General features: G+C 41.0%; 1 protein-coding gene across 5 annotated transcripts in view; it reads right to left on the bottom strand.

Annotated features, from left to right (window-relative positions):
* The window catches only part of SULF1 (sulfatase 1), a 170,827-nt gene that overhangs the window by 140,461 nt on the left and 16,900 nt on the right, over nt 1-13,466 (bottom strand). For 4 of the 5 annotated variants that reach the window (XM_080646253.1, XM_080646255.1, XM_080646248.1 and 1 more), the window contains exon 2: nt 10,925-11,014. The gene's annotated coding sequence lies outside the window, so the exon portion shown is untranslated. Of the gene's footprint in view, nt 1-10,924; nt 11,022-13,466 lie in introns of those variants that run through there. The other variant, XM_080646249.1, reaches the window with a different exon arrangement.

Raw genomic sequence — 13,466 nt, 5'->3', positions numbered from 1 at the left:
CCAAATGAACAACGGCTGCTTTGCTGAATTGTTTTATGACATGGAGTGAAATATCAAATGTGAGCTGTTAGGAACTGAGTGTCTTGTGGTTTAGTATTAAAAGGTTCTTACTGACATTTCCCCTATTATTATTTGGTGAAAGCAATGTGCTTTAAATTCCATCAGTGGTGGTTGGATTGACCAGGGTGTCATTTAAGAGACTTGGGGTGTGTCTACACAGTACATGCTCTCCAAGGCACACAGAATGTTCAGTGAATTAGGAGCATTTTCCCACCCCCACTAATTTGGAACAATAAAAACCAACTCAGGTCCCAAGGAGGAGTTTTAGCCTCAAGTTCTTGAGGTTTGGGCTTCAGGAATGACAGGGGTTTCATTGCAATGTAGTAGTTCAAGTATAGGATCTTCCCACACTTTGTTCTGCTCAAGTCAGGTTCATAACCTTTATTACAGCTATCATTTATGAGTCCCCACTAGGTCGCGGGCACTGGTGAGAACTAGATGCTTTACGTACATTCTTAACCTAGCAATTGTCCTACAATAGAGATGTTTATATCTTCACTTGACAGATGAGGAAACTGGACATAGAGCTTAGGAAGTAACAGAACTAGGGTCTAAACACAAATATGTCTCATTCCAGTCTACGATTTTCTCCATTCTGCTGAAAGCTGGAAGGAACCTTGGGTAGTATCTCACCTGCTGGTTTTCAAACTGGTTCCAAGGAGCCCTGGGCTTTCAAAAAAAATGTTTCAGGAATCTTGGAGTGAGGGGGCAGATAGGGTTGGAGCAAATGTGAGGGGGAGGCCAGGTCATTCGGGCTTGGGCTCCATTTATTGGCTTCAAACAAGGAAGTTTCCCTTCTACCTGTTTTATAGAATGACTTTAAATTTTGTTTGAAATAAGGGTTTTCTACTAAAACCTATTTAAAAACTCTTGATCTAGTTTAATTTTCTCATTAAAAAGGTACAGAAGTTGGGGTGCAGAGAGATTAAATGCTTTACCCGAGATTTTATAACAGGCCCAACATTAACTTCAGATGTCCACGGTTTGCCTAAAACTACTGGCCTCTCCATGTTATTTCTCCTCATTTGTTAAATCACAGGGAAAGTGAGAGGCAGGAATACCTTCACTCAGGCAAGCTAGACCATTTTATGGCCCTTGGCTGTTAAGTCTGAAGTTGGTCAACATTCACAACTGTGACAAATTAAAATTGAATAAAGAGTTAAATATGCAATTTGTCTGGATGATTTAGGTCTCTCGCCCTGTTTTCATTCATGTCAAATCAAGTAGCAAAACTTCTGCATGAATCATCTAGCTAATTACATACCCTTGGCCTGTGAGTGTTCTTGCTACAAAACTGCTTAAGCCCCCATATTTATCAGCCCAGTCAAAGGTGACTCCTTTCACTCTTTTCAGCAGGAGTGCAAAGACATCACTCTTAGAAGTCAGGTAGAGGCAGGGAACATGAACACTTATAAGCCCATATAGCTTGTATGAACGACAAGCTTGTGAGGCCTAAGATTTCATGGGCTGCCTTTGCATCTTGGAGCCGCATAGGGTTCTAAAGGTCTGTGATTTCTCCTACTTTTACCTAACACCCCTGTGGAAAAGGCTCCCCACCTGGCTAGTTCCTCTACAGCTGGAGGAGCTGCACTCCACCTGGTCTTCAACCAAACAGCTTTCACTTCCCTGACAACCCAAAGTCATTGAAAAGCCAATCACACGCTCCCCTGAAAATGGGGACATCTCACCCTCTTGTTGCTACAAAGCATGCTCGAAATAGCTCCTTTTTGTTCACTGTTCTTGAATTCATCCTCTGTGCAGCCCTCCATGGTATGGAGTGTCCTCCCTCCTTGGCTGTTAGTATAGGTCAGTGGTCGGCAAACTCATTAGTCAACAGAGCGGCAAACCGCGGCTCGCGAGCCGCAGTTTGCCGACCACTGGTATAGGTGACTAAGAAACTGCTGTTTACCCCATGTGTCCAGTGTCAGATGTCCTGTGTTTGCTTATCTTAGAACCCAAGAGCAGGTCTCCCTCTCTCACCAAAGAGATGACCAGGAGGTGAACCAAACAATGACCAGACATTAGTACTAATACTCAATGGAATTTTCAGAGCATGAGTGCCAAACACCACATCCTTTGGAAGTTTGCTAAGTTTCAAGCTATTTGTAAATAAAAATGAATTTTAACTGGAATTATATCAGCTGGAACTTTTATTAATTTCAAGGCCCCTGGGCTTTCCCGTCTGCTCTTTTTAATTTTTATCATTCTCACCTGGAAATTTTTAGGAGCAAAGTGCTGTTCTTTTTCCTGAGATGGCTTAACTGTAGCCCTGCCTAAAGGCAAAGGAATGAAAAGTTGACCCTTCCCGTCCTGTCACATCTTTACTAACTGCATTCTTTCAGTTAAAGGTGGCGGAAAGGATTTTTCTTATCTCCACAGACAAGAGATTATAATAAACAGATCCTTTTTTCCCCCATTTGAAACATCCTAATACTGATATATTTTCAAATTCTCAGTCCTAGGAACAAAGCTTTAGATGTAATTTCTTTTCCTACTCATGAGATTTACAATAAGAAGGCCATGTTTGTACTAGATTCTGGTTTGAAATTAATCTTCTTTTTTCCTCAGAATTTCTATAGAGTCCAGGCACTTCATTATTTAGCCATTTCCAAATATTAAATGCTTGTCATTCTTGAACAACAATCTCATCTTCCCGTAATGGGTGGAGAAACAAAGTAGTGGAACTTGCAAATCACTGCCAGGACATACATCACTAGAAGAGTTGTGGCTATCCATTGAATTGCTTTTCTCTACACACTCTTAGACTACGAAACACTGTAAATTTTTTCATAAGCAGCACATATGGCATGCTCTGACCCCTAGAAATTATTAATTACAAGCTCATTTGCATTCTGCCTTCTGAGAGAAGCTTTATGGAGTAAATAACTATATTCAAACTCCACGACCAAGCTCAACACCAAGGTCATGCCATAGTCACTTCCCCTCTTTTCTGGACTGTGCCTCATACAGATAAAAATATATTCTTAGTTCCACTGAACAAGGGTTCATTTGAACCATATCTGCCGCTCATCAAACGTCTATTTTAGAAGTGGGGAATTCTTTTTCAGAGATAGATTCTGTTTGAAAGGTCTATAGCAGCAAATAGTTCTTATTAAATTTCACAACATTTTACCAACATATATACATTGCTCGCTTTTATGTGATTATAGGATCCAAGCAAAACCCTGCACCCCTACTTCAAAGGATTCCTCACTTGACTAATTCTACAGAGTAAATTGATTTTCTCATCATTTGTTGTGTTCGACAATAGAAGAGCTGACGCAGCAACAGTGCTAAAATGACAGCTCGTTTCCATTCAAGGGGAAGGAATTTGTGTTAATATTCTTAATGACTGGCATCTTTATGAGAAATGTGAAATTGTCTATCCCTTAGCAATAACCTAACCGGGATTAAAAAGTACTTGGCACTCAGCACGGAAGTCATCTGTCAGGAAAAATTCTTTAGACTGATGTGAATTAACAAAATAAATTGGCTTCCTGATTCTGGTGTGGCTATTCAAGTTCGTTAAGAATTAGTTTGAACCGAAGAAGAATTTGGAAAAGATCTTTCAAGAAGTGAGCTGACATTCTGTTGGAGGAAAAGATACACATTTACTCGCTACATTCCTTTCACATTTCCTAAGAATTTCTGGAAATGATTTAAGAGGCGAGGACATGTAAATTGACGGAAAACACATACAGTAAGTGTGCGTCCTGCCTTGCTTACTTGGAGCAGCAGTAATGACGCCTCCCAGGAAGCACCAAGCAGCCCGTTCGCTGTGATGCCCGAGATTCTCGACAACCAATCGTGTTTCCATGGGGGGTGGTTTCACCCTGTCAGGGCTGGCTTGGGCTTGAGCCCAGGAGACACGTCCAAGAGACAAGCGCATAGGCCAGCCCTTTACGAGCATCATATAGACCAGTCTGTGTTCTGGAGCGGTTGTTCTGGCTTAATGGGCACCGTGTTGTACACCAGTTAACACGTTTTTATTGGAGTCTCCGTCTTCTCCTGCTCACCAGCTTCACAGCCAACCTTCATTTAGCTCTTTACCCCAAAGCCTAGTAAATGGTGAGAAGAAGCACTTTACCAGCTTTGGAAATTAATTAGTCTGGGGGAAAAAAGGTGTGAATTACAGGAAAATGTAAACTGCCTCCATGTAATTAATGAGTTTTACTGTTGAGCATTGAGATGGAACTTTCTTCTGAGACATGGCATTGGCTTTTGGAGACAAAGGAGCTGGGTTCAAATCCTAGCCCCACTAGTGTGAGACTGTTTTTTGTCTAATTCCTTTTCTTACTGGTATAACTGGAATAACAGAGTCTGAAAGTGAACAGCAGTGTCCAACGTGTGGTGGGTGCTCAGCGACATTCAGCTTTTCCTTCCTTTTCTGAACGTCCTTTGGGACGTTCATGTCCTAAGCGCTAGTACAGGACTGTTTGTCCCGAGTGAGTAAAAAATGTGTTCCTTTTTTCAGTGAGCATTAGCCAAAGGGTAACCCTGACAACAGTTGCCTAGGTTCTTTCTGTGTTTAAATATAAATATTAAATGACATAAAAGAAAACTAATAGTGGTCTTTTAAAGAAGACAGTGATTGGTAATTATTAACAACTATTCGTGCACCGTTGGGGACCCTCAACCTGGCGTGTGGGGATCAGGCTGAAACCGGCTCTCCGACATCACCCGAGGGGTCCTGGATTGTGAGAGGGTGGTTCTTGGGTGACACACCCTGGAATTGGGCTCCCTCCTCTCTGGTTCTGGGTGCGTCACCCGAGAACCACAGCTGCCAAGTCACCACAGCTTGGCAGCTCCTGCGTTGAGCACCTGCCTCCTGGTGGTCAGTGTGCATCATAGCTACCGGTTGGATGGTTGGACGATCGCTTAGGCATATATATATATATATATATATATATATATATATATATATATATAATCTGGACATCAGCCCTGGGAACAGTTATTCAGAGAATCAGGTAAATTAGGGTTGGTGTTAGAAATCCTAATAAAGCTTTCACTAGGAAACAATGGGTTAGAGAGACAAAAAATGAGCAGAGGAAATATCATCTAAGGAATTATGTGTGTGCCCAATCCGGTTTGTTCCCTCCAGTCATTTTGTTAGCAGGTAAAGAAATAAATTGCAAATGAAAAAAACCCCACACAACACAAAACAACAACTAAGAAGCCAGAGAGGGGAAGCTGGGGCAATGGGTAGGAGCACAGACTGGGCAGAGAAAATGAAGAGAAGGCAGGAGGTGTGGGGGCAGGACCCTGGACTGAGCCGCTGCTGGAGGATGTGCTGAGACCAGACAGGAAAAAGCCTCATTCTGCAGAACCTGCAAGTACCCCTGTCGGAGGCTGGCAGGTGCATTAGTAAGAAGAACCAGAGGCTAAGAGCCCGGGCCTGAGGCAAGGGTGATGGACAGCAAGAGGGTGATAAGGGGCAGCGCCTGAAAGGAATTGCTTTAATGCTTTAAAGCGGTGCTAAGCCGAGTAACCTGAGACTGATGTGTGACTGACTTCCACGAATGCAGGTTTTACCCTGAAATTCCCTTACTTTGCAGTAAGGTTAAGCTGTGCATGTCAGGTGTCCGCTGGGCTGGCATGCACGGGGCAGGATGGGGCCGTATTACTAACTGAGGAAGGAGGTAGTGAGTGCGGTCCTCTCAGCTCACCTAAGCATTCTGGTTTGAAAAATGTAGACAAATGAATATTATCAGAAACTTTGGAGAGGGAAGAAACCACAAAAGGGGTGGCTGGAAGCCTGGGTTGTTTTGTTCTTGAAGAGAATGTCATGTTTTCTATTGCTTAATTCAGCATGAGCCCTAGAAGTTTTAGATATGGCCATTAGGAGTATGAAAAGGCATTGGAATGTCAAGAGGATGTATTGGAAATACCGGTGCTGGAATTTTATACTTGAGTATCTGTCTGTAGAATATGACTCTGCCATTTGGTAGCTATGAACAATAATGTACAAGTAAGCTTCATAGCCTGATTTCATGCACTGGGCCTCTAGTAGGGTTATAAAAATGATTTGCAATGGTAATATAATATATAAGTAAAATTTTTAGTTAAATAGTAATTATTACTTTCCCCTGAGCTATGGTATGGATGACTGAATGGCAAAAGGTGTAACACTTTTAACTAGAAATTACTTTTTAGTTTGTACAGAAATGGATTACAGGCTTGGAGGAAAGTAGAGAAATAGAAGACCTGGGTTCTGGTTCTTTACTTTGCCTATAATCAGCTCTATTAGCATATGCAAATTATGTAATTTCCCTGTCTCTCCATATCTTTTAAAAAAATTTTGTATTTGAAAATAATTACAAAATACCCCTGAGGTTTGGAGAGTTGAGTTAAGCTACAGGAAGGTTGCAAGAATAATAGAAAAAACACTCATATACCATTCACTATGGTCTTATACCCCTAAATATTTTTCAGTGTGTATTACCTAAGAATGTCCCGGTTTCTTATCCTTTAAAAGGGACTTAGTTGTGTGACATGCTCCACCGGGTTGTCAAAATGTTTGAAAGCACTTTGGAAAGTATAGATTGTTATATAAACTTAAAGGATGTGGGGTTTATAAATTAGAAAAAATCAAATTACACAAAACTTTACAGTATTTACAAATTACTGTAGTAGATTGCAAATTAAGAAAGTCCGTTGTTCTGTGCATAAGAAGATTAGAGCTATGTAGGAGTCCCTGTGATGAGTGAGAAAGACAAGAAGGATGCTCTTGGACTCTGTCATACCTTTCAGGTTATGTTGCTCTACCAGGACTTGCATCCTTTTTGTGCTTTTTAAAAAAAATTTAACAACTTGCCATTTTATGTGGTATTTTGGGTGTAAATTATGAGTATATTTGAGAAAAGGTTATAGAAACTGATGGGCAGTTGCTACTCAATGTGAAGAGTTTAGTAAGAGCTCAGCTTTGTCCTTCTGGTCCTCCCTTGGCGTAGTGAAAGAGTCCTGCTTTATTTTCGTTAAAGACAGTGGTCGGCAAACTCATTAGTCAACAGAGCCAAATATCAACAGTACAACGATTGAAATTTCTTTTGAGACCCAAATTTTTTAAACTTAAACTTCTTCTAACGCCACTTCTTCAAAATAGACTTGTCCAGGCCGTGGTATTTTGTGGAAGAGCCACACTCAAGGGGCCAAAGAGCCGCATGTGGCTTGCAAGCCGCAGTTTGCCGGCCACTGGTTAAAGACATCAACCAGGATACAAATAGGAAATAGGAAAGCAAGTCCTACAAAGTATTCAGTGCAGAAAATAGTATGAACAAAGTGTTCTTATGGACCAAAGATGTGATTATTCATGGAAGCCTTTTTCAGCATTCACTGTAATAAGTTTAGCTATATGACAAACATAGTAATTCTGCTACATTATCTTCACATTCTCAACAGAATCTTTCCCTTTCATCAGAAGAGGTAATACTATTAAGCCTGATTTCGCTCTAATTCTAACCAGATTCATAATCACATTCTCCAGTGGATTGAAATATGACCAATAACTTTAAACATATGAATGAAAATCCTGTTTTTCCTGTGACACATTTCTTTCATGGCCCTGACAATCACAATGGCTTCATTTAGATACTTATAATAATAACAAAAAGGGAAATATAGAGCATGTTATAAAAACAATTTTTCAAGGAGTCAAAACCAAACAAGTAATCTTAGTTATTCTTTGATTTTGAATTATTAAATTGTTATTCTTTTTAGTGCAAAATGGAAAATGTTAAGTTAATGGCTATGAAATACATTTATAATCCAATGATTGATTTTACTTCCTTGACCAAATAAATCTGTTTTAAGCATAAATTATATAGATACATAATGACATATACACTCATATAATTTATGAAGCGATGAAGAATATTGCTCTTATACTTCTCTTGGGAAAATTCCAGTACTTGAGGAAGTATTTCAGGTGTTTCTCAACGAGGTGACATTATTGAGAAACAGCTGAACTATTCTAATGGAAGAGGTTTCCCTAACATTGAGAAGATGTGATATATTTTGAGTCACTTGAAGCATGGGGCAGTGAAGTAGGAGTTAGAAGACATAGTTGTAATGCTGATTACTCCACTCACTAGCTCTTTAGACTCAGGTCCACCCTCACGAAGATTGAGTTTTTTGATGTGCAGAAGGGACATATGAGTAATGGTCAATATTGTCATCATAATTTGGGTAGTGTTTTTTGTTTGTTTGTTTGTTTTGTTTTGCATGAGTCAAAAAAATGCCTTTACAAAGAATGTTCTCTTAATAAAGCCACATACTTTCAGACCATCCATAGCAACACAGGTGTTTGTGTTAGAATGGATTTTCTGCAAGGAATTCATATGAACAATAAATGCTTTTTCTAATATTTGTTTCAATCCCAAGAATTCGCTATAGTACCTAATTATTCATTCTAGCACTCAGCAAGAGGGTCCATGGTCACAAAGAGAGCTGGGTTCATACCTTCAAGTTCTTGTTTGGTCCTAAGTACAAGTGACACACGAACTCCCTTTAGTCCGGGTAGAATTTCACTGATTTGCACTTTTTAAAATAAAGTCTAGCTTGTAGAACTCTCTCTGGTGAGAATGAGTTTTGTGATTTTAGGCAGGTCTCTGAACACATACGCCCCTCTTCTCCCCAGAAGGCCTCAGTTTTCTCAGATGTAAAAAAAAAAAAAAAAGATTTTACTTACATGACCTCTAAAGGTATACCTTTAACATTCTGTGTTTCTATGTTATCTTAATGCCTTTCCTGAAAAATCATCCCTAATTCTAAATTATTTAAGGAAACTATAAGAAATAAGATCCAGTACTTTGGCATATTGTGTGGTAATTTCCTTTTTCTTCTAAGTCATTTAAAGCCTCTCATCTCATTGGCTGATTGTCCTACGAATGAGAATATGAGTCCTTGCCAAAAGAATTTTTACAATCAAATCCCACTACAAAAATGTGATATATACAATGGAGTTTATAGGGTATTTAATGTTTGCTATGCAGCTGACAGTGAATATATTCTTTTAGGTCTATAATCTGGCACTATCTCTGAAATTCTGGTCTAGTCATAATTTCACAGGTCCTTAAAAACAAAACTGTCAAAATCTCCTCTGTTCAGCTCTCAAGAGAAATTAATTGATAACATAGGATCTTGAGTGGCTGGCGTGTGAGTGACACCCAGCTATACCATTTCACATCTAATCAAGGAAGATGGGAATTTAAGTTAGCTGATTGTGTGTTTGAACCTGTTGGAATCCAGCTGGCTCAAATTCAGCCTGGCGAGCAATGTGGACAGAAGATGGACAAAAAAAAAAAAAAAAAAAAAAAAAAAGATGTAAGCCAGAGAACCAGTGCATGAGCTAGTGCTTCCCACATTGTCAATAGAGTTGCCTGGTGTAGCTGTGGATTCACTGCTGATTAGTTTCCTAAAATTTCTCATTGATTAAAATGCAACTTTCTATCCCAGTGGCCCTTAAAAATCTATGAAGAATAGCAATAAATGAAAAACTACCTGATTAAGAGCTAAAATTATGTGACAAGATTTTAAATGGTGAGAGAGCACCTGTGAGAAAGAAGTTACTGATGGTTGGAATTGTTAAGAAAACAAAGTTCGATGGAGGTAATAATGAAAGTAATTTTGCTTTAAGGATGGATGAGATTTGGACATTCAGAACCGTGGTGGGAGGGCAGCCCAGCCCTTTTAGAAAACAGTGTGAACACTGAGTAGCGTGAGGGAGTGATGTCAATTCAGGAGGTGCTGGACCAGCTTAGTAAAGAGCAGACAAAAAGTATTACAGAAGAGGTGGGGTGGTTATAGTGGAAGAGATTATCCAGGTTCTTAAATGCCGGTATTTTATTTAGACTGGATACTGTAGGAAATTGGGAGAGGGCTGTTTTAGTGTAATAGAATGACAGGATGCAACAATGCTAAAGGGAGGTAAGTTTAACAGTGTTATCTCAAGAAAGAGATAAAGTATAAAGCTCAATTTAGAAGCATGAGTGATGCAGAATTGGTTTCAAGTCCTCCCTCTTTTCCCCTCCACCATGCTTTTTAGTCTCAAAGGGATGTTGTATTTATTTAGGCCTGTCTTAAGGGAAGAACAGAATCCCCACATAGAGGAGAATAATGTAATCTAGATAGAGGGAACGGCAAAATAAAGGCAAAGAGGTTCATGGGTGACATGTTCCCAAAAGTTTAACTAATTTGCTCAGTATCACACTACTAGAAGCCCGGTGCATGAATTCGTGCACGGATGGGGTCCTTTGGGGCAGCCTGTGGAGATTGGGCCCCAGCTCGCACCCCCAGGCTCGCAGCCCTGCCTGGCACCCTGCCATGGCCTGGCACCATCCCTTCACCTGCTCTACCATCCTGCCTGCAGGAAGATCGATCAGGGCCAGGCCCCACCACCCCTGCCACCGCCACTGGTCACCGTCTGCGGGGCAATCAGGCCCCTGCTTGCACCCGCCTTGGCCTGGCACCATCCGCTCACCTGCTCCACCATCCCGCCATGGTCCCACTCTCATTGGGGCCCATTAAGGCCAGCAGCGCCTTCACTGCTGCCTGATGCCAGCGTCAAGTCACCCATGCCTGCCATGTTCCGTGCCACCCCCTGGTGGTCAGTGCATATCATGGCGAGCAGTCGAACTCCCGGTCTCCCGAATGACTACCCATGGGACAATTTGCACATTAGGCTTTTGTTATATAGGATTAATGGTAGCCAAGTTCTGGAATCTAGGTTTCCAATATCTTTTTTCCACTGTACCATCCTGCCTCTTTTTCCTAACTATAATACAACTCCCATTATTTAACATGTTTTATTTCATTGCTAGTAATACTTTAATTTATAATTTACCCAGCATGAAGTATGATTTACCTGAAGCCACTGAGGTGTCCAGTGGGCGTCCTAAGCTTCCAAAGAAGTTATGACAGTGGCAGAACACCTCCAATTCCACCTCTGAGACACCTGTGGGTGGACCAGAATGGCACATCAGTGGATTGCTGTTTTGAGAGCAAAATGGCTAAGGAGAATAACAATTACTATACATGAAGCATACGGCTTATTTTCTCTGTTTTTTAAAAAATGTATCTTTATTGTTGAAAATATTACAGATGTCCCTCTTTTTTTTCCCCATCGACTCCTTCCACCCCGCTCCTGCCCCTCCCAGGCCTTCACCACATTACTGTCTGTGTCCATGGGCTGTGCATATATGCACCCTGTGGGTTTTGTTTGTTTGTTTTGTCCTTATACTTATGTCAAAAAAGTGACTTCCTGTGGTTCAGTGGTTGAGTGTCAACCTATAAACCAGGAGGTTGCTGGTTCAATTCCCAGCCCAGGTTGCATTGCACGCTTGATCCCCAGTAGGGGGCTTGCAAGAGGCAGCCAATTAATAATTCTCTCTCATCATTGATGTTTCTATCTCTCTTTACTTCTCGCTTCCTTGATATTTTATCAATAAAATTTTTATTGATATCTTATCAATAAATATCAACTTTATTGATATTTATCTATAAAAATATATTTTTAAAAGTAACTCTCTGACAGAACATGTTTTGACTGCATTGATATTCTTTCCCCACCTTCTGATCCACACCCTAATCTCCACTCAAACACATTAGGCCATTTGACCTGAGTGGATACCAGATGAAGAGATCTGATCGAGCACTAAGCTCCGCACTAAGGCCAACTTTTGTGCTTGCTGCAAATGACATTCATTGCTCTAACTTGTGTATATATATCCCCCTTGGTTCCTTGAACTGGATATCTTAAGAATTACCAATTTAGTCATTAGTCCTTAGTAGCTTCCAAATATAAACTGGCTCATGCCAATTAGACCCTCATGCATGGCAACCATGGATGAGAAACAGATTACAGGTACTGATACTTAGGCTGGCATCTCTCCCATAGGAACCAGGGAACATGGATCGGAAAACTCAGTTGAGTTAAAAAAATCAGGCCAAAGTCTTCATTGAAAACTTGAATGGGGAGTCTGCGCCATCTTGATCCGGAAAGTGGAGCTTATCTGAAGCCTGAGAATCCACAACGGCGGCACCCCAGGAACAGCTGCGAGCCCCAGAACAACGCTCCCCAACTGGCGCAAGCACACGGGTTCAGAGAAGCTCTACACTCCACTACGGAAAGGTCAGATTTCGCCTGGGATAAGGTGAGGTCTCTGGTCCCGGCGGGAGAGAGGAACGCGCGTTTTGCGGGAGCTGGAGGACCAGGGAAGTCTGTGCCTAGAAAAATCCGTGGCTGTAGGGGCTGGCGTGATCTGTGACTGTGGAAAGGGGTCCTCAGAGCTGCTAAGAGAAGGGCACTCTAAAAAGCAACCCATTTTGATCTGAAGTGCAGGGACACCCTAAGAATTTCAGGCAGTCCAGACTTACGCGCAGCCCGTGCGCTCCCTGGGTGCCTGGGCTTACTCGCAGTCCCGGAATTCGCACACTTGGGCTTTTTCCTCTTCAAATCCTTGCATCTGATTACTAAGCCCAATACATAGGATCACCCAGTTGGGGACACCCTGGGAGACTGCAGGGGAAGGTTGTTTTTCTGGAACCTGGGGATCGGAGCGGGGAGTGACCATCAGAGAGCCAGCTCTGAGGCAGCCCACTCCCACAGGCCCGTGGCGAGTGCCACAGGGAAAGAAGGCTCTAACACTGCCTAGAGAGGCCATAGATAGACCCGGAAGTCAATCCAGAAACACTGCCACCCAGGGGCTGAATCACAAATTGACTCTTGTGTAATCAAAAATAAAGGAATACGAGAAATTAAGACACACCGCCTGCTTAAAATCAGGACTGGCTTACAACACCGAAGAGCAGTGGATCGCAGGGAACTGCAATACTGCCTGGACTGAGAAACAGGCGTGCCAAACAGAAAAACAGAGGAAGTGAATGACCTTCACTACTCCACATTTTATTTTTACCTTTTATTTTTTTTATTTTTTTATTTTTTTTAAATTTTCATTTTTTGCATCTTTTAATCAAGAAACTTTTTTTTCTTTTTTCATCACTTGATTTTACCTTTTTAATGATTACATTTTTATTTTCAATCCGTATTATTACTACTGCTATTTTATCTTTTTTTTTTTTTTTTAAAGTGTCATTTTATTTTCTCTTCATTTTATTTTGGGATTAGGGTTCTACATTCTATTTTTTATCTTTCCTTTAGCATCGTTTTACTCTATCTCAACTCTACCTTTAGGCCATCACTCTCTTCCTAACCTCCCCCTTTTCAGTGTCCTGTTTGTCTTACCCTTTTACTGCTTTAGATTTTCCCTATTCTTTCTGTTTACCCCTTGTTAAAATTTCACCCTACTTACATATCTAATCTCCAATCCCCTGCTCCAAGTCCACATACACCTTTCCCTTCGCTGTCTGAGTTATCCATAAACTTGTCCTTATCTCTGTCCTTTTGT

Source organism: Plecotus auritus (assembly GCF_963455305.1).
Source record: "Plecotus auritus genome assembly, chromosome: 11".
NCBI classification, from domain to species: domain Eukaryota; kingdom Metazoa; phylum Chordata; class Mammalia; order Chiroptera; family Vespertilionidae; genus Plecotus; species Plecotus auritus.
This window is presented reverse-complemented; position numbering and strand designations above follow the sequence as displayed.